This window comes from Armigeres subalbatus, chromosome 3 (assembly GCF_024139115.2).
Source record: "Armigeres subalbatus isolate Guangzhou_Male chromosome 3, GZ_Asu_2, whole genome shotgun sequence".
Classification (NCBI taxonomy): Eukaryota; Metazoa; Arthropoda; class Insecta; order Diptera; family Culicidae; genus Armigeres; species Armigeres subalbatus.
In genome coordinates this window covers 419,605,396-419,624,149 of record NC_085141.1, presented here as the reverse complement: position 1 = coordinate 419,624,149, position 18,754 = coordinate 419,605,396, and positions in this window count along the sequence as shown.

Here is an 18,754-nt window from a genome sequence, read left to right as displayed (position 1 = left end):
CGATTGCACCGTAAACCGGAACAGCAATTCAATTGGCATATGAAATAGTCCAGTTAGTAAATCGATTAAGCAAGCACAAGCTCTATATGGGGCAGCGCTTTTTTTATTCAATTCTGATGCTTTCTTCTCCGCTCGGTTGGATGGCGGTGTCAATCGGTGGAGATCGGCTGACAGCTCTTGCGCCATCAATGTGTGACACTATGACAGTGGACGAGAAGTGAACAAGGATAATACGCCAAACTGGAAGCATTTCAAATCGAATCACTCTCCGAGTAGGGCAATTGGAGCGTGAGGGGAACAAATATTCGAAGCACTACTGATGCCACTAAACGACGGAAACGATGCAGCTTTCGGTGATCGAATGAGAACGATGATGATGATGATGCTGCTGCTGGTAACTAGGGTAGGACTACGACGACGACGAATTCTAGCTGAGATCTGCCCTCAACTACGGTGGACGGTTATGTAGGCCATAGAACTGGATTAGACTGATGCTTAGATAAAAATGAAATGAACTGTGATGCGAGACTTTTATGAAATCGAATATCAAAGACCAGACTTTGTTAACTGTCGATTAGACGAACATCTCTGACTCTGAGTAATTATTTCAACTAATTTTAATTTGTCAGGATCTTTTTTCTTTGTGCCCTGCTCACCCTACCCCATCTTCTGTTTAATGCGTCTGTAACTTGCAGAGCTGGAATATACCTTTTTAATATACGGTCTTGTGTGTGAACAGTTAAGAAGCTCCATCGTTTATAATTGCAGATGTCAGCCACGAAGAAAAATGAAGAATTACGATTAGTTACGATTACAAAGTTTCTGACGTTCTAGGAAGCTGTATGAAAATTTTACATTTCATTTTTCTCAAACGAAGCTGGACTAGTCTAAATCCCACGAAAGCTGACCCAGCATCTACGATGCAAAACGATAGAACAAAAATTAAATTTTCTACGATAGATTCATCAAGCGAAATGCACCGACTCAGCGTGTAGGAATCGCACACCGGCGGAGCGGAACAACAAACGGTTCGATTTTATTGCAATCAGTGAGCCGGTCGCATATTTTGGACAGTGCAGCATCGCTCGGAAACAGTTGTCATGTCCGGGTAGGATCGAAATGGATTCCGGAAGCTCAATCACCGATTGGATCATCGTCTCACCCACTCCGTGGCGGGACCAAACGCGGCGTCTAGTTGTTTGATCGGCAAAGCTTTTCGGCGGCATTGGTGCTGATTTATGCAAACGAGGGTAGGCACCGGTCATCGCTTAGTTAGCGTGCGAAATTTTGCATTTTTAGAGGGCTATTTGATAATTAGTTCAGTCGCTGGTCTGTTTTTAAATTATTCAAAAAAATCAAACTACCTTTATCAACCTCTATTGAAACTTTTGATAAATGTTGAGAAAAATTGGATATTTCAAATATATGAATAATTCAATTCAAAGAAAGAAGAACAAAGAAAAGAGAAGGAGGAAGGAAGAAGTAAGAAGGAAAATGGAAGAAGGAAGAAGGAGAAAGGAAAAAGGAAAAAGGAAGAAGGAATAAAGAAGAAAAAAGAAGGAAGAAGAAACAAGAAAGAAGGGCGAAGTAAGGCAGAATGATTAAAGGTAGAAGGAAGAACGGAAAAAGGAGAAGGAAGAAAGAAGAAAAAAATGAAGAAGGAAGGAGGCTTCCGAGCCTCTTGAAAAGAGGCTTCCGAGCCTCTTGAAAGGAGGCTTCCGAGCCTCTTGAAAGGAGGCTTCCGAGCCTCTTGAAAGGAGGCTTCCGAGCCTCTTGAAAGGAGGCTTCCGAGCCTCTTGAAAGGAGGCTTCCGAGCCTCTTGAAAGGAGGCTTCCGAGCCTCTTGAAAGGAGGCTTCCTGAGCCTCTTGAAAGGAAGCTTCCAGGCCTCTTGAAAGGAGGCTTCTGAGCCTCTTGAAAGGAGGCTTCCTGAGCCTCTTGAAAGGAGGCTTCCAGGCCTCTTGAAAGGAGGCTTCCAGGCCTCTTGAAAGGAGGCTCTGAGCCTCTTGAAAGGAGGCTTCCAGCCTCTTGAAAGGAGGCTTGAGCCTCTTGAAAGGAGGCTTCCAGGCCTCTTGAAAGGGAGGCTCTGAGCCTCTTGAAAGGAGGCTTCTGAGCCTCTTGAAAGGGAGGCTTCCGAGCCTCTTGAAAGGAGGCTCTGAGCCTCTTGAAAGGAGGCTTCTGAGCTCTCTTGAAAGGAGGCTCTGAGCCTCTTGAAAGGAGGCTGGAGCCTCTTGAAAGGAGGCTTCTGAGCTCTTGAAAGGAGGCTCTGAGCCTCTTGAAAGGAGGCTTCTGAGCCTCTTGAAAGGAGGCTCTGAGCCTCTTGAAAGGAGGCTTCCGAGCCTCTTGAAAGGAGGCTTCTGAGCCTCTTGAAAGGAGGCCTGAGCCTCTTGGAAAGGAGGCTTCCTGAGCCTCTTGAAAGGAGGCTTCCTGAGCCTTCTTGAAAGGAGGCTTGAGCCTCTTGAAAGGAGGCTTCGAGCCTCTTGAAAGGAGGCTTCCGAGCCTCTTGAAAGGAGGCTTCTGAGCCTCTTGAAAGGAGGCTTCCTGAGCCTCTTGAAGGAGGCTTCTGAGCCTCTTGAAAGGAGGCCTGAGCCTCTTGAAAGGAGGCTTCTGAGCTCTTGAAAGGAGGCTTCTGAGCCTCTTGAAAGGAGGCTTCTGAGCCTCTTGAAAGGAGGCTTCCTGAGCCTCTTGAAAGGAGGCTTCCTGAGCCTCTTGAAAGGAGGCTTCTGAGCCTCTTGAAAGGAGGCTTCCAGGCCTCTTGAAAGGAGGCTTCTGAGCCTCTTGAAAGGAGGCTTCCGAGCCTCTTGAAAGGAGGCTTCCTGAGCCTCTTGAAAGGAGGCTTCTGAGCCTCTTGAAAGGAGGCTTCTGAGCCTCTTGAAAGGAGGCTTCCTGAGCCTCTTGAAAGGAGGCTTCCGAGCCTCTTGAAAGGAGGCTCTGAGCCTCTTGAAAGGAGGCTCTGAGCCTCTTGGAAAGGAGGCTTCTGAGCCTCTTGAAAGGAGGCTTCTGAGCCTCTTGAAAGGAGGCTTCTGAGCTCTTCTTGAAAGGAGGCTTCCTGAGCCTCTTGAAAGGAGGCTTCTGAGCCTCTTGAAAGGAGGCTTCCTGAGCCTCTTGAAAGGAGGCTTCTGGAGCCTCTTGAAAGGAGGCTTCCTGGAGCCTCTTGAAAGGAGGCTTCTGAGCCTCTTGAAAGGAGGCTTCTGAGCCTCTTGAAAGGGAGGCTTCCAGCCTCTTGAAAGGAGGCTTCCGAGCCTCTTGAAAGGAGGCTTCTGAGCCTCTTGAAAGGAGGCCTGAGCCTCTTGAAAGGAGGCTTCTGAGCCTCTTGAAAGGAGGCTCTGAGCCTCTTGAAAGGAGGCTTCCTGAGCCTCTTGAAAGGAGGCTTCTGAGCCTCTTGAAAGGAGGCTTGAGTCTTGAAAGGAGGCTTGAGCCTCTTGAAAGGAGGCTTCTGAGCCTCTTGAAAGGAGGCTTCTGAGCCTCTTGAAAGGAGGCTTGAGCTCTTGAAAGGAGGCTTCTGAGCCTCTTGAAGGAGGCTTCTGAGCCTCTTGGAAAGGAGGCTTCTGAGCTCTTGAAAGGAGGCTTCCTGAGCTCTTGAAAGGAGGCTTTGAGCCTCTTGAAAGGAGGCTTCTGAGCCTCTTGAAAGGAGGCTTCTGAGCCTCTTGAAAGGAGGCTTCTGAGCTCTTGAAAGGAGGCTTCTGAGCCTCTTGAAAGGAGGCTTCTGAGCCTCTTGAAAGGAGGCTCTGAGCCTCTTGAAAGGAGGCTTCCTGAGCCTCTTGAAAGGGAGGCTCTGAGCCTCTTGAAAGGAGGCTTCCGAGCCTCTTGAAAGGAGGCTTCCTGAGCCTCTTGAAAGGAGGCTTCTGAGCCTCTTGAAAGGAGGCTTCTGAGCCTCTTGAAAGGAGGCTTCTGAGCCTCTTGAAAGGAGGCTTCTGAGCCTCTTGAAAGGAGGCTTCTGGAGCCTCTTGAAAGGAGGCTTCCGAGCCTCTTGAAAGGAGGCTTCCTGAGCCTCTTGAAAGGAGGCTTCTGAGCCTCTTGAAAGGAGGCTTCTGAGCTCTTGAAAGGAGGCTTCCTGAGCCTCTTGAAAGGAGGCTTGAGCCTCTTGAAAGGAGGCTTCTGAGCCTCTTGAAAGGAGGCTCTGAGCCTCTTGAAAGGAGGCTTCCTGAGCCTCTTGAAAGGAGGCTCTGAGCCTCTTGAAAGGAGGCTTCCGAGCCTCTTGAAAGGAGGCTTCCTGAGCCTCTTGAAAGGAGGCTTCTGAGCCTCTTGAAAGGAGGCTTCTGAGCCTCTTGAAAGGAGGCTTCTGAGCCTCTTGAAGGAGGCTTCCGAGCCTCTTGAAAGGAGGCTTCCAGGCCTCTTGAAAGGAGGCTTCTGAGCTCTTGAAAGGAGGCTTCCGAGCTCTTGAAAGGAGGCTTCTGAGCCTCTTGAAAGGGAGGCTTCTGGAGCCTCTTGAAAGGAGGCTTCTGAGCCTCTTGAAAGGAGGCTCTGAGCTCTTGAAAGGAGGCTTCTGAGCCTCTTGAAAGGAGGCTTCCAGCCTCTTGAAAGGAGGCTTCTGAGCCTCTTGAAAGGAGGCTTCTGAGCCTCTTGAAAGGAGGCTTCCTGAGCTCTTGAAAGGAGGCTTCCGAGCCTCTTGAAAGGAGGCTTCTGAGCCCTCTTGAAAGGAGGCTGGAGCCTCTTGAAAGGAGGCTTCCTGAGCCTCTTGAAAGGAGGCTTCCGAGCCTCTTGAAAGGAGGCTCTGAGCCTCTTGAAAGGAGGCTTCTGAGCTCTTGAAAGGAGGCTCTGAGCCTCTTGAAAGGAGGCTTCCTGAGCCTCTTGAAAGGAGGCTTCCAGGCCTCTTGAAAGGAGGCTTCTGAGCCTCTTGAAAGGAGGCTTCCTGAGCCTCTTGAAAGGAGGCTTGAGCCTCTTGAAAGGAGGCTCTGAGCCTCTTGAAAGGAGGCTTCCAGGCCTCTTGAAAGGAGGCTCTGAGCCTCTTGAAAGGAGGCTTCCAAGCCTCTTGAAAGGAGGCTCTGAGCTCTTGAAAGGAGGCTTCTGAGCCTCTTGAAAGGAGGCTTCCAGCCTCTTGAAAGGAGGCTTCCAAGCCTCTTGAAAGGAGGCTCTGAGCCTCTTGAAAGGAGGCTTCTGAGCCTCTTGAAAGGAGGCTTCTGAGCCTCTTGAAAGGAGGCTCTGAGCCTCTTGAAAGGAGGCTTCTGGAGCCTCTTGAAAGGAGGCTCTGAGCCTCTTGAAAGGAGGCTTCCTGAGCTCTTGAAAGGAGGCTCTGAGCCTCTTGAAAGGAGGCTTCTGAGCCTCTTGAAAGGAGGCTTCTGAGCCTCTTGAAAGGAGGCTTCTGAGCCTCTTGAAAGGAGGCTTCCAGTGCCTCTTGAAAGGAGGCTTCTGAGCCTCTTGAAAGGAGGCTTCTGAGCCTCTTGAAAGGAGGCTTGAGCCTCTTGAAAGGAGGCTTCCGGAGCCTCTTGAAAGGAGGCTTCCGAGCCTCTTGAAAGGAGGCTTCCGAGCCTTCTGAAAGGAGGCTTCCGAGCCTCTTGAAAGGAGGCTTCCGAGCCTCTTGAAAGGAGGCTTCCGAGCCTCTTGAAAGGAGGCTTCCGAGCCTCTTGAAAGGAGGCTTCCGAGCCTCTTGAAAGGAGGCTTCCGAGCCTCTTGAAAGGAGGCTTCCGAGCCTCTTGAAAGGAGCCCCAGCAGCACAAGTCGGACAAAAATTGTTGCAGCGACTTGAATGTGACTAAATCTGGTCACATATGAGTTGCAGTAACCAGTGTGGAACATGTGTGTTGCTAGGGAGGCTTCCGAGCCTCTTGAAAGGAGGCTTCCGAGCCTCTTGAAAGGAGGCTTCCGAGCCTCTTGAAAGGAGGCTTCCGAGCCTCTTGAAAGGAGGCTTCTGAGCTCTTGAAAGGAGGCCTGGAGCCTCTTGAAAGGAGGCTTCTGAGCCTCTTGAAAGGAGGGCTTCCTGAGCCTCTTGAAAGGAGGCTTCCTGAGCCTCTTGAAAGGAGGCTCTGAGCCTCTTGAAAGGAGGCTTCTGAGCCTCTTGAAAGGAGGCTTCCTGAGCCTCTTGAAAGGAGGCTTCTGAGCCTCTTGAAAGGAGGCTCTGGAGCCTCTTGAAAGGAGGCTTCTGAGCCTCTTGAAAGGAGGCTTCCTGAGCCTCTTGAAAGGAGGCTTCTGAGCCTCTTGAAAGGAGGCTTCCTGAGCCTCTTGAAAGGAGGCTTCTGAGCCTCTTGAAAGGAGGCTTCTGAGGCCTCTTGAAAGGAGGCTTGAGCCTCTTGAAAGGAGGCTTCTGAGCTCTTGAAAGGAGGCTCTGAGCCTCTTGAAAGGAGGCTTCTGAGCCTCTTGAAAGGAGGCTCTGAGCCTCTTGAAAGGAGGCTCTGAGCCTCTTGAAAGGAGGCTTCTGAGCTCTTGAAAGGAGGCTCGAGCTCTTGAAAGGAGGCTTGAGTTTTCTTGAAAGGAGGCTTTGAGCCTCTTGAAAGGAGGCTTGAGCTCTTGAAAGGAGGCTTCTGAGCCTCTTGAAAGGAGGCTCTGAGCCTCTTGAAAGGAGGCTTCTGAGCCTCTTGAAAGGAGGCTTCTGAGCCTCTTGAAAGGAGGCTCTGAGCCTCTTGAAAGGAGGCTTCTGAGCCTCTTGAAAGGAGGCTTCTGAGCCTCTTGAAAGGAGGCTCTGAGCTCTTGAAAGGAGGCTTCTGAGCCTCTTGAAAGGAGGCTTCTGAGCCTCTTGAAAGGAGGCTCTGAGCCTCTTGAAAGGAGGCTTCTGAGCCTCTTGAAAGGAGGCTTCTGAGCTCTCTTGAAAGGAGGCTTCTGAGCCTCTTGAAAGGAGGCTTCCGAGCCTCTTGAAAGGAGGCTCTGAGCCTCTTGAAAGGAGGCTTCTGAGCCTCTTGAAAGGAGGCTTCTGAGCCTCTTGAAAGGAGGTTTGAGCCTCTTGAAAGGAGGCTCTGAGTTTCTTGAAAGGAGGCTCTGAGCCTCTTGAAAGGAGGCTTCCGAGCTCTTGAAAGGAGGCTTCTGAGCCTCTTGAAAGGGAGGCTTCTGAGCCTCTTGAAAGGAGGCTTGAGCCTCTTGAAAGGAGGCTTCTGAGCCTCTTGAAAGGAGGCTTCTGGAGCCTCTTGAAAGGAGGCTCTGGAGCCTCTTGAAAGGAGGCTCTGAGCCTCTTGAAAGGAGGCTTCTGAGCCTCTTGAAAGGAGGCTTCTGAGCCTCTTGAAAGGAGGCTTCCTGAGCTCTTGAAAGGAGGCTTCTGAGCTCTTGAAAGGAGGCTTGAGCTTCTTGAAAGGAGGCTTCCAGCTCTTGAAAGGAGGCTTCTGAGCCTCTTGAAAGGAGGCTCTGAGCCTCTTGAAAGGAGGCTTGAGCCTCTTGAAAGGAGGCTTCTGAGCCTCTTGAAAGGAGGCTTCTGAGCTCTCTTGAAAGGAGGCTTCTGAGCCTCTTGAAAGGAGGCTTCTGAGCCTCTTGGAAAGGAGGCCTGAGCCTCTTGAAAGGAGGCTTCCAGCCTCTTGAAAGGAGGCTTCTGAGCTCTTGAAAGGAGGCTCTGAGCCTCTTGAAAGGAGGCTTCTGAGCCTCTTTGAAAGGAGGCTCTGAGCCTCTTGAAAGGAGGCTCTGAGCCTCTTGAAAGGGAGGCTTGAGCCTCTTGAAAGGAGGCTTGAGCCTCTTGAAAGGAGGCTTGGAGCCTCTTGAAAGGAGGCTTCTGAGCCTCTTGAAAGGAGGCTTCTGAGCCTCTTGAAAGGAGGCCTGAGCTCTTGAAAGGGAGGCTTCCAGGCCTCTTGAAAGGGAGGCTTCTGAGCCTCTTTGAAAGGAGGCTTCTGAGCCTCTTGAAAGGGAGGCTTCTGAGCCTCTTGAAAGGAGGCTTCTGAGCCTCTTGAAAGGAGGCTTGAGCCTCTTGAAAGGAGGCTCTGAGCCTCTTGAAAGGAGGCTTCTGAGCCTCTTGAAAGGAGGCTTCTGAGCCTCTTGAAAGGAGGCTTCTGAGCCTCTTGAAAGGAGGCTTCCTGAGCCTCTTGAAAGGAGGCTTCCTGAGCCTCTGAAAGGAGGCTCTGAGCCTCTTGAAAGGAGGCTTCCTGAGCCTCTTGAAAGGAGGCTTCTGAGCCTCTTGAAAGGAGGCTTCCTGAGCTCTCTTGAAAGGAGGCTTGAGCCTCTTGAAAGGAGGCTTCTGAGCCTCTTGAAAGGAGGCTGAGCCTCTTGAAAGGAGGCTTCCAAGCCTCTTGAAAGGAGGCTTCTGAGCTCTTGAAAGGAGGCTTCCTGAGCCTCTTGAAAGGAGGCTCTGAGCCTCTTGAAAGGAGGCCTGAGCCTCTTGAAAGGAGGCTTCTCTGAGCCTCTTGAAAGGAGGCTTCCTGAGCCTCTTGAAAGGAGGCTTGAGCTCTTGAAAGGAGGCCTGAGCCTCTTGAAAGGAGGCTTCTGAGCCTCTTGAAAGGAGGCTTCGAGCTCTTGAAAGGAGGCTTCTGAGCCTCTTGAAAGGAGGCTTCCTGAGCCTCTTGAAAGGAGGCTTCTGAGCCTCTTTGAAAGGAGGCTTCCGAGCTCTTGGAAAGGAGGCTTCCTGAGCCTCTTGAAAGGAGGCTCTGAGCTCTTGAAAGGAGGCTTCCTGAGCCTCTTGAAAGGAGGCCTGAGCTCTTGAAAGGAGGCCTGGAGCCTCTTGAAAGGAGGCTTCCTGAGCCTCTTGAAAGGAGCCCCAGCAGCACAAGTCGGACAAAAATTGTTGCAGCGACTTGAATGTGACTAAATCTGGTCACATATGAGTTACAGTAACCTGTTTGGAACATGTGTGTTACTAGGGAGGCTTCCGAGCCTCTTGAAAGGAGGCTTCCGAGCCTCTTGAAAGGAGGCTTCCGAGCTTCTTGATAGGACATTTTAAACGAAGGCTTCTGAGCACCTTGAAAGGAGCTTCCCAGCCCTCTTGAAGAAAAAAATATGAATCTCTCGCTTCCGACCCTTTTGGCAGGAGGATTCCAAACAGCATGAAAAAACGAATTCAGAAAATTTTTCCCGAGTTCCGGAAAAGTGTTTTGAATACTGATTGCCATGCATGCAATACAATACAATGTTTAAGAATGAAAAAATATAAAACTTTATCTATAAGTTTTCATTGGAATTGTATTTTTCTTTGAGGTACCCTCTGAGGCCGAAGAAGAAGAACACCTGAATGGCGATGTGGCAGACGAAGATGGCGGTATGGTGATGGACCTGGGAGAACGTGCGCAGGACATAATTCTACCGGCTCCGGATCTCCAGGAAATCCAGGAGGAGATTGGCCGGCTCAAGAACAACAAAGCCCCTGGGATTGACCAACTACCAGGAGAGCTATTTAAACACGGTGGTGAGGCACTGGCTAGAGCGCTGCACTGGGTCATTACCAAGATTTGGGAGGAGGAAGTTTTGCCGCAGGAGTGGATGGAAGGTGTCGTGTGTCCCATCTACAAAAAGGGCGATAAGCTGGATTGTAGCAACTACCGCGCAATCACATTGCTGAACGCCGCCTACAAGGTACTCTCCCAAATTTTATGCCGTCAACTAGCACCAACTGCAAGGGAGTTCGTGGGGCAGTACCAGGCGGGTTTTATGGGCGAACGCTCCACCACGGACCAGGTGTTTGCCATTCGCCAAGTACTGCAGAAATGCCGCGAATACAACGTGCCCACACATCATCTATTCATCGACTTCAAAGCCGCATATGATACAATCGATCGGGACCAGCTATGGCAGCTAATGCACGAACACGGTTTTCCGGATAAACTGACACGGTTGATCAAAGCGACGATGGATCGGGTGATGTGCGTAGTTCGAGTTTCAGGGCATTCTCGAGTCCCTTCGAAACCCGCAGAGGGTTACGGCAAGGTGATGGTCTTTCGTGTTTGCTATTCAACATCGCTTTGGAAGGTGTAATACGAAGAGCAGGGATTAACACGAGTGGTACAATTTTCAATAAGTCCGTCCAGCTATTTGGTTTCGCCGACGACATAGATATTATGGCACGTAACTTTGAGAAGATGGAGGAAGCTTACATCAGACTGAAGAGGGAAGCTAAGCGGATCAGACTAGTCATCAACACGTCGAAGACGAAGTACATGATAGGAAGAGGTTCAAGAGAAGACAATGTGAGCCACCCACCGCGAGTTTGCATCGGTGGTGACGAAATCGAGGTGGTTGAAGAATTCGTGTACTTGGGCTCACTGGTGGCCGCCGATAACGATACCAGCAGAGAAATCCGGAGACACATCGTGGCAGGAAATCGTACTTTGGACTCCGCAAGACGCTCCGATCGAATAGAGTTCGCCGCCGTACCAAACTGACAATCTACAAAACGCTAATTAGACCGGTAGTCCTCTACGGACACGAGATCTGGACGATGCTCGTGGAGGACCAACGCGCACTTGGAGTTTTCGAAAGGAAAGTGCTGCGTACCATCTATGGTGGGGTGCAGATGACGGACGGTACGTGGAGGAGGCGAATGAACCACGAATTGCATCAGCTGTTGTGAGAACCATCCATCGTTCACACCGCGAAAATCGGACGACTGCGATGGGCCGGGCACGTAGCCAGAATGTCGGACAGTAACCCGGTGAAAATGGTTCTCGACAACGATCCGACGGGCACAAGAAGGCGAGGTGCGCAGCGGGCAAGGTGGATCGATCAGGTGGAAGATGACTTGCGGACCCTCCGTAGACTGCGTGGTTGGCGACGTGTAGCCATGGACCGAGCCGAATGGAGAAGACTCTTATATACCGCACAGGCCACTTCGGCCTTAGTCTGAATAAATAAATAATACCCTCTGAGGCCAGCGATTATACCCCCAGGGGTATATGTACCCCAGATTGAGAACCGCTGGGCTAGAGGACAAAAACCGATGAGATCTCGATCAGATCTATTTCAACAATATTAACAAATATCACAGAGTTTTGTTTCACATAATTTTATTCAAAATTGTTCGATTCCGGGAATAAGTAACGTGAAAAACAATTTCAAACAAAACTAACATAATGAAGTTTAACCCACATTCATCGTTCCTGTTGGATACAGAGAGGGTTGCTCCAGCGAACGCTTATTGAGCTATGCACATGTTCCAGACATCAACGGGTTCAGTTATCTGCCTCGAGACATTTTCATTCAAGTTCTCTCAGCATTTAAACAAAAAAACTAAAGGTAGTAGAATGTTGCTTTGTTTTCCTAAGCAAGGTGTTGCTTGTTGTTCCGATGGTCAATATTGTTTGAAAAACTCTCGTTTTTGCATTGAAACTTACTTGAGCGGAAATATCAATAAAACAAACCATGTGGATGGGTACCTTCCAGATGGCCTCCCAAGAAAATTGATGTACGTCTAATCAAAATATTTCCCTTAGATTGAAACACAAAGAGTGTGTGTGTGCTCTACAATTGACCGTGAACGCAGACTGGAATCTGGAATCTGTATAGTGAGGGAGCAGCAACAACGCCATTGACTGTTGTAAATGGCGAGGAAAAGACGTTTTCCGTCGTTATTCGCTCCCACTTTCCATCATTCGACTCCCAGCGGATATTCCGGCGCTGAATGGAGGAAAAGTGCCTCGCGCAAAAAGGAGCATGCACCCGATTTGTTCTCCATCTTGGGGGATTCATTTCAGCGGGAAAACAACCATCGTCTACACATAGTTCCGCTCGTTTTGCCTTTCTCGTACACTAAGTGTACGTAAAGGCTATAATACTGCTTCAAAAACAAAATTTTGATAGGAGGCCCGGAGGGCCGATTTTTATATACCGATCGACTCAGCTCGACGAATTGAGGTGATGTCTGTATGTTTGGATGTATGTGTGTGTGTGTGTATGTGTGTATGTGTGTATGTGTGTATGTGTACAAATTTTGTAGACACACTTTTTGAACTTCCCATTGTCCGATTTGCTCGCAACAAGTTGCAGTCGACGCGAATTCAGTCCCATTGTTTGCTATTGAAAATTAGATCCATAGCTCATCGCAATCTGGAGTTATGGCCAAAAACTGTTTTTGCGTATAAAAATAGCAAAATGTTCTACACTGAATTCTCCTAGATTCGAACTGTTGACCTTTTGGGTGGAAGGCGCTTGCCATACCACAAAACCATCGAGACACACATGGTATGAGTAAATATAAGTTGTACAGTATTCATCAAATTGGTATACGTTCATTTCTTTTCAAAGCCACAGAGTTCACTCTGCTAGGGTAACGGTACCAATATTGGAAGTATTATTGAATCAATGAAAGAAAATATATTTGATAAAATCAATAGTGGTTCTAAATTGATAGTTTTAATGCATTAACTGATAGACACACTTTGAATTTGCTAGAAATGAATTGGATTCATTTCGCCTTGATAATTAATCTAAATTTTCTTGGAGGTAAAATGAACTCCACTATACTGCCGTCGCAAGCATAATCGTCCAATATTGATTTTGCATGGAAGAAAATATGGAACAGTTACGCTTGCGGCGGCAGTATATAGGTAGGAAAGCCAATTTGTTGGGGAAATTATTGTTTTCAATTAGTATTTATAATGGCATAATTACAACGTGTTGCTTCAAGTAAAGCAAACGTTGAGGAATGCAATGATGAACAATATTAAGAACCCATTGTCTTCACTGAAGGCATGATCGCCCTATAAGTGTTTATTTGGGTAACCTCTAACGAAGAAAAAACTGTTCAATAATTAATAACGTTTCTCTTTACTAAATGTAATCAGGCCCATTTTTTCTATTATTTTGCTATCATGCGCTCGCATACCCTATATACGAGTGAACTTCTCACGTGGCAGCTATTTTTGTGGCGTTCAATCAGCGTATGGTAGCGCAGCTGGTGTACGTGAGGACGCTATGCAAGCACATTTCGGCGGGAGCGAACGGCACTGCATTCGCTTAGTCGCTTGCCGTCGGATGAATATCGCAAAAGGAAGCATTACCAACACACCGCTTTGTCCCTGACGGAAGCGAGTAAACAAAATGGGGGCCGCATGATGCCTTTTTATTTCACCCGGTAAGGGATATAAGGCGTCAATTTTAAAATGATTGTTAAAACGTTAAAACACATTTTAGCCGAAAATAGTTAGATTTTTCGGGTTCGAAATTTAATTTACTTTTAGATTGGCAACATGAAAGTCTAATTATTTCGATTAAACAACATGTGTAGATATGTAGCCTAACATATAGGTGAAGATTTCGGCTATCTGTTGGTGTTGGATTGCGTGGGAGTGCTCTCGGCTCTCAGATTTGACAAATCGATGTTTTAATCTTAAACGCAGAGAAGTCGTTTTAAAAATTTAGTATTGAGTTATAGAAAAGAAAAATTGTTTATAAATATGTTTTCGAAAAAAATGAGAATCGAACGAGCGTCGAACTTAGACTCTCTGAGTGAGAGGCTAGAACGTTACCCCTCAGCTATCTTTACTCCTTAGATGAGCGGTGATCGAAGTATAACAGGTTATACGCAATTTGCACTGATCATCGGCTGCTTGTGCATTCGTGCGGCAACCCACCAGATGCTGTGTTTAGGTTCCGTGGCATATTTAAATCATCTGACATTGAAAAACATATACGATTGAGTCTACGTCATGTGCTTTTGTGTCAATTCATTCAGATATGTCACCTAATATTCGTAGTGTTTTGATGTGCAGGGAAGCAACATCACTTTCAACGTTTAATTTGAATCCTCTGTAATGCATTCTTCCTGCCGTTACAGCAAATAATCTATATTGGCACAGTATATGTAGAACATGGCTTTTCTAACAATTAGTTTGTAAATAAAACAATTTATTTTAGTAAATGGTTTTGATTTTCTACAAATATTAACCTACTATATTCCTACCTTTTCGCTTGCATATCTTCTGTGAGGTTTTGATAGTTAATTAATTCATGCTATACATAAGTCCTAAATCTTGGACTTCGCTAGACCAATTAATTGGAACCCCATTCATAGTGATAACATATATGTTTGAAGTTTTCAAATATCACTCGGATTATCTGGGAGGAGCTGAGTACTGAGAGAATTCGGAGAAAATGTTCCATTCTTGCAAGTCAACGGAAAATGTATCCAAACTTTTCTACAATCCAAGCATGTTTTTGGATCATGTAGTAAACTCAGTTCGATCATTTAGTTTGTCGATGACTCATCCCGGAGGTTAAATTTCAAAACGTGTCTTATGGTGGACTTCTGGTGCGAACATTTTTCGACAGCTCTGCCCTACAGTTTGTTGTTTTAATTTAACTAATAATCGATTTAAAGCACTAGTTTGTAATAACTTATACTGAATTAGTTATTATTAGTCAGTATAAGTTACTGCAACTAGCGCTATCATTTTGTTATTAGTGCAAAAGAAACAACAATGAGGCAGAGTTGTATAAACCTTCGCACTAGAAATGGTGGACATCACGTTTGAAATTCAACCTTGGAATGAGTTATTGACAAACTACTAAATGTATAGGTTTGATAATTATTAAATTAATTAAGTATAATATTAGGTATGCAATCAGTATGATATAAAGTATTATACATTATTGGCCCAAGTATGCTGATTTAGGTAACACCAGCTCTGTCACGAGTAATCTATCAGATTGTGTACATGGATAGTTTACCTGTATGGAGTGAACTGGTAAATAATTTTGGATCTTTTGGATTTTGGATACAAAAGCAAATTAAAATTAATTAGTTCTAATTCAACCTTCGTACCATCACTGTGAAATGCTCTCCATATGAAAAAAAAGCAACCATAGTAGAATTATCTTCAGATTTTATAAGGTCGGATCTAATTCGTTAATTTTAGTTGAAAAATGGTTGAATGTCAATGACAAAAACGAAGCTGCTATCAGCAAAAAATAAATTCTTACCAATCATACAATTTAAAACAATAATTTTAAAAAGGCTAGCTTATTGATTGGGTGACAGCAGCCTAAGCTGGATTCTGACTTCAAACTGGGAAGTACTCGACTGTTTGCCAACTGGAAACATTTTTGTTCTATATCCCAGGATTTTTTTGTAATACTAAAATAAAACGTCACTGCATTCGCTTCAGTCGCTTGCCGTTGGATGAATATTGCAGAAGAAAGCATCACCAACACGCCCCATTGGCAAATCACCCCGGCAAGGGTGAAGGGCGTCAATTTTAAAATGATTGTTAAAATGTTAAAACACATTTTAGCCGAAAATAGTTAGATTTTTCGGGTTTGAAATTTAATTTTCTTTTAGATTGGCAACATGAAAGTCTAATTATTTCGATTAAAAGACATGTGTAGATATGTAGTCTAACATATATATGTTATACTTCGGCTACCTAAATACTTCGGCTACCTGTTGGTGGTGTTGGATTGCGTGGGAGTGCTCTCGCCTCTCAGATTTGACGAATCGATGTTTTAATGTTAACGATGTTAAAAATGTGGTATTGAGTTATAGAAAATAAAAATTGTTTATAAATATGTTTTTGAAAAAATGAGAATCGAACAGCGTCGAACACAGATTCTTTGAGTGAGAGGTTAGAACGTTACCCTCAGCTATCTTTACATCTTAGATGAGTGGTGATCGAAGTATAACAGGTTATATGCAATTTGCACTTATCATCGGCTGCTTGTGCATTCGTGCGGCAACGCACCTGGTGCTATGTTTTTAGGTTCCGTGGCATATTTAAATCATCTGACGTTGAAAAACATATACGATTGAGTTTCCGTCATGTGCTTTTGTGTCAATTCATTCAAATATGTCACCTAATATTCATAATGTTTTTGTGTGCAGGGAAGCAACTTCAGAATCAATTTCAACATTTATTTTGAATCCACTATAATGCATTGTCCTGGCGTTGCAGCAAATAATTCATATTGGCACAGTATATGTAAAACATGGCTGGTCTAACAATTAGTTTGTAAATAAAACAATTTATTTTAGTAAATGGTTTTGATTTTCTATAAATACTTACTATATTCGTACTTTTTCGCTTGCATACCTTCAGTGTGGTTTTTGATTGTTAATTAATTCATGCTATACATAAGTCCTAAATCTTGGACTTCGCTAGACCAATTGGAACCCCATTCATAGTGACAACACATCTGTTTGAAGATTTCAAATAGCACTCGGATTATGTGGGAGAAGCTGAGATTCGATAGGATTTGAAGAAAAAATTTCTTTTTGGCAAGTCAATGGAAAATGTATCCAAACTTTTCTACAATCCAAGCATGTTTTGGATCATGTAGTAATCTAAGTTCGATTATTTAGTTTGTCGATTACTCATACCAGAAGTTAAATTTTAAACGTGTTTTATGGTGGACTTCTGGTGCGGATATTTTTCGACATTTATCCTCTGGAATGAGTTATTGACAAACTACTAAAGTATCAAACCTATATTACTAAATGATCGAAAACATCCTTGCTATATTCCTTAACAAATTACTCAAGGCAATCAACGATTTTTGATTTCCTGATAGAATAATATCAGGTATGCAATCAGTATGATATAAAGTATTAGACATTATTGGCCCAAGTATGCTGATTTCGGTAACACCAGCTCTGTCACGAGTAATCTATCAGATTTTGTACAGTGATAGTTTACCTGTCTGATCTGATAAATAATTTTAGATCGGTTCATTATAATTTATACAAAAACAAATTAATATGAATCAATTTTAATAAAACCTTCGGTTAATCACTCCGAAATGCTCTCCATATGAAGAAAAGCAACCATAGTAGAATTCCCTTCAAATTTTATTAAGTCGGATCAAATTCGTAAATCTTAGTTAAAAGTGGTTGAATGTTAATGACAAAAACTGAACTGCTATCAGTAAAAAAATGAATTCTTATCTATATGAAGAATCATACTATTCAAAACAATAATTTTAAAAAGGCTAACTTATTGATGGGTGCCAGAAGCCTAAGCTGGATTCTGACTTCAAAACAAGAAACACTCGAAAGTTTGTCAAATGATCAACATTATGGATCATATATCCAAAACTATGGATCATATTACCGAAGTTTTGGATCATAATCACGATAAAAATTGCGCAAAATTGTATTTTTATGGATCAAAATGTAGTTTTCTATGGATCATTTTCCAAATGGATGATGGGAAAATAGCAGGAAAGATATTGTTTTTCTTGATCATGTTTAAAGGTACATACTTATTTTCCAATTATTTGGTTTATTTTTAGCTTAGTTATGTTTAGTTATGGATCTTAAAATTAATCTTTATGGATACGCCTGAGCTATTTTTTGGATTTAAGGTAGCGTTTTATGGAACATTCAGATGTTATTTATGGATCGTTTTCCATTTTTCTGGATCGTTTTTGTGCATTTAACGGTACAAAGTAAGGCTGCCATAAACAAATGTGAAAAATATGTTTGTCAACCCTTTTGAACGAGCGAGAAAGGCATCATCACCGCTAGGTGGTTTAATCAGGGTTTTTCGCTACTACTTTGTAGTCCAAACGAAAGAAAGAAATCGTCTTGTCCCCTCTCGCAGCCTCGTTGGAGTATTTGGGACTGAAAGCATCCTTTTGGCACAGACGAGCAGCATTCTTTTTATTTTATTATTCTTTTGTGTGTATTTTATCATCGTTTTATCTCCCGACTGCATAATCACGCTCCACTGGATCTACTGGCAGTGCAGTCCTTTCCACACTACTCCTTTAGACGATGAGTTCTGGAAATCCGGCTGGGAGGAGAAATGGAGCATCAAAGGACTGCCACGGTACATGTAAGGTACGCGGGGAAACCGAGAAGGCAATGTATTCAATAAAGCATCAGCATAAGAAGTGGCAGCAGCAAGCAACGATCCCGTTTATTCCGGGGCGCAGCATCGTCTCTTGGCGATGATTTGAATAATTTTTATGGATTATGATAATAGCGACTCCAGCAGGCAGTGGCGAGGGTATTCGAAATCGATGTAAAAGTCAAATTGAAATTGAGAATAAATCTTGCCGGAAGGGCAATCGATGGGGTTAGTTGGTCCATCGGGAATGAATGGGGACGATATCGTTGCCGCTCGTAAACGAACGATTTTGCTTGTTATTATGGGACCGTTGGGGATGTGTTGTTTCATGCCATTACGTAACCATTTTCTTACTTTATCTGCAGGCAATGTTTTTTCAGGTTTTTATTGTGAATAAGTTTTAAAACAGAAAAAATGCTAATTATGAGTAAATTTTTAGTTTACAATATCGAAACTTTTTTTAGTTGTGTTACGAATTTAAAAATTCCGAGGAACGAAATTGCAAAGTATCTCATGTACAATATCTCTCACACAGGCGTCATATTTATGAAAATCAACGACAACTTATTGAAACCGTTTGCACAGGAAACATGAGTGTTTGCCTTGATCAACCCAAAAAGCAATCAACAATGTAAACGCGCTGAAAAAGCTCTCATCGTGTCGACTGGAATGAGAAGACTCAACCGTCATGGAAAGTGTGAGGCTTTTGGTGATTATGAAAATCGTTTAAAAAAAGTTTTATCCGATTCCATCCAACTCAATGTTCGCAACAAAATTTTGATAATTCTAGCAGTAACTAGACTTGGAAATGAACGGAAAAAGCTAGCTCTCATATCACATATCTAATTTCTAATTTCATATCTAATTTCTCTTATTTCCGCATGAGCTCGTGGCAAGTGCAGATGTATATTCGGCTTACAGTGAGCAAGTGATTGCATCATCATTTCTTCCCCTTTCAAACATGATATACATAAATGATTACGAAGCAGGCGCACGTGTGAGCCTGGGTGCTGCGGATAGACCCGCTTTTGTGCTCTCAAGCGAGCAGTGGGATATTTTGAAATCAATTCCATAAACAAAATTATTTTGCAGTTACTTTGCTGTCAAACATTTCCCGCTCTTCGAATTTCTTTTCCTA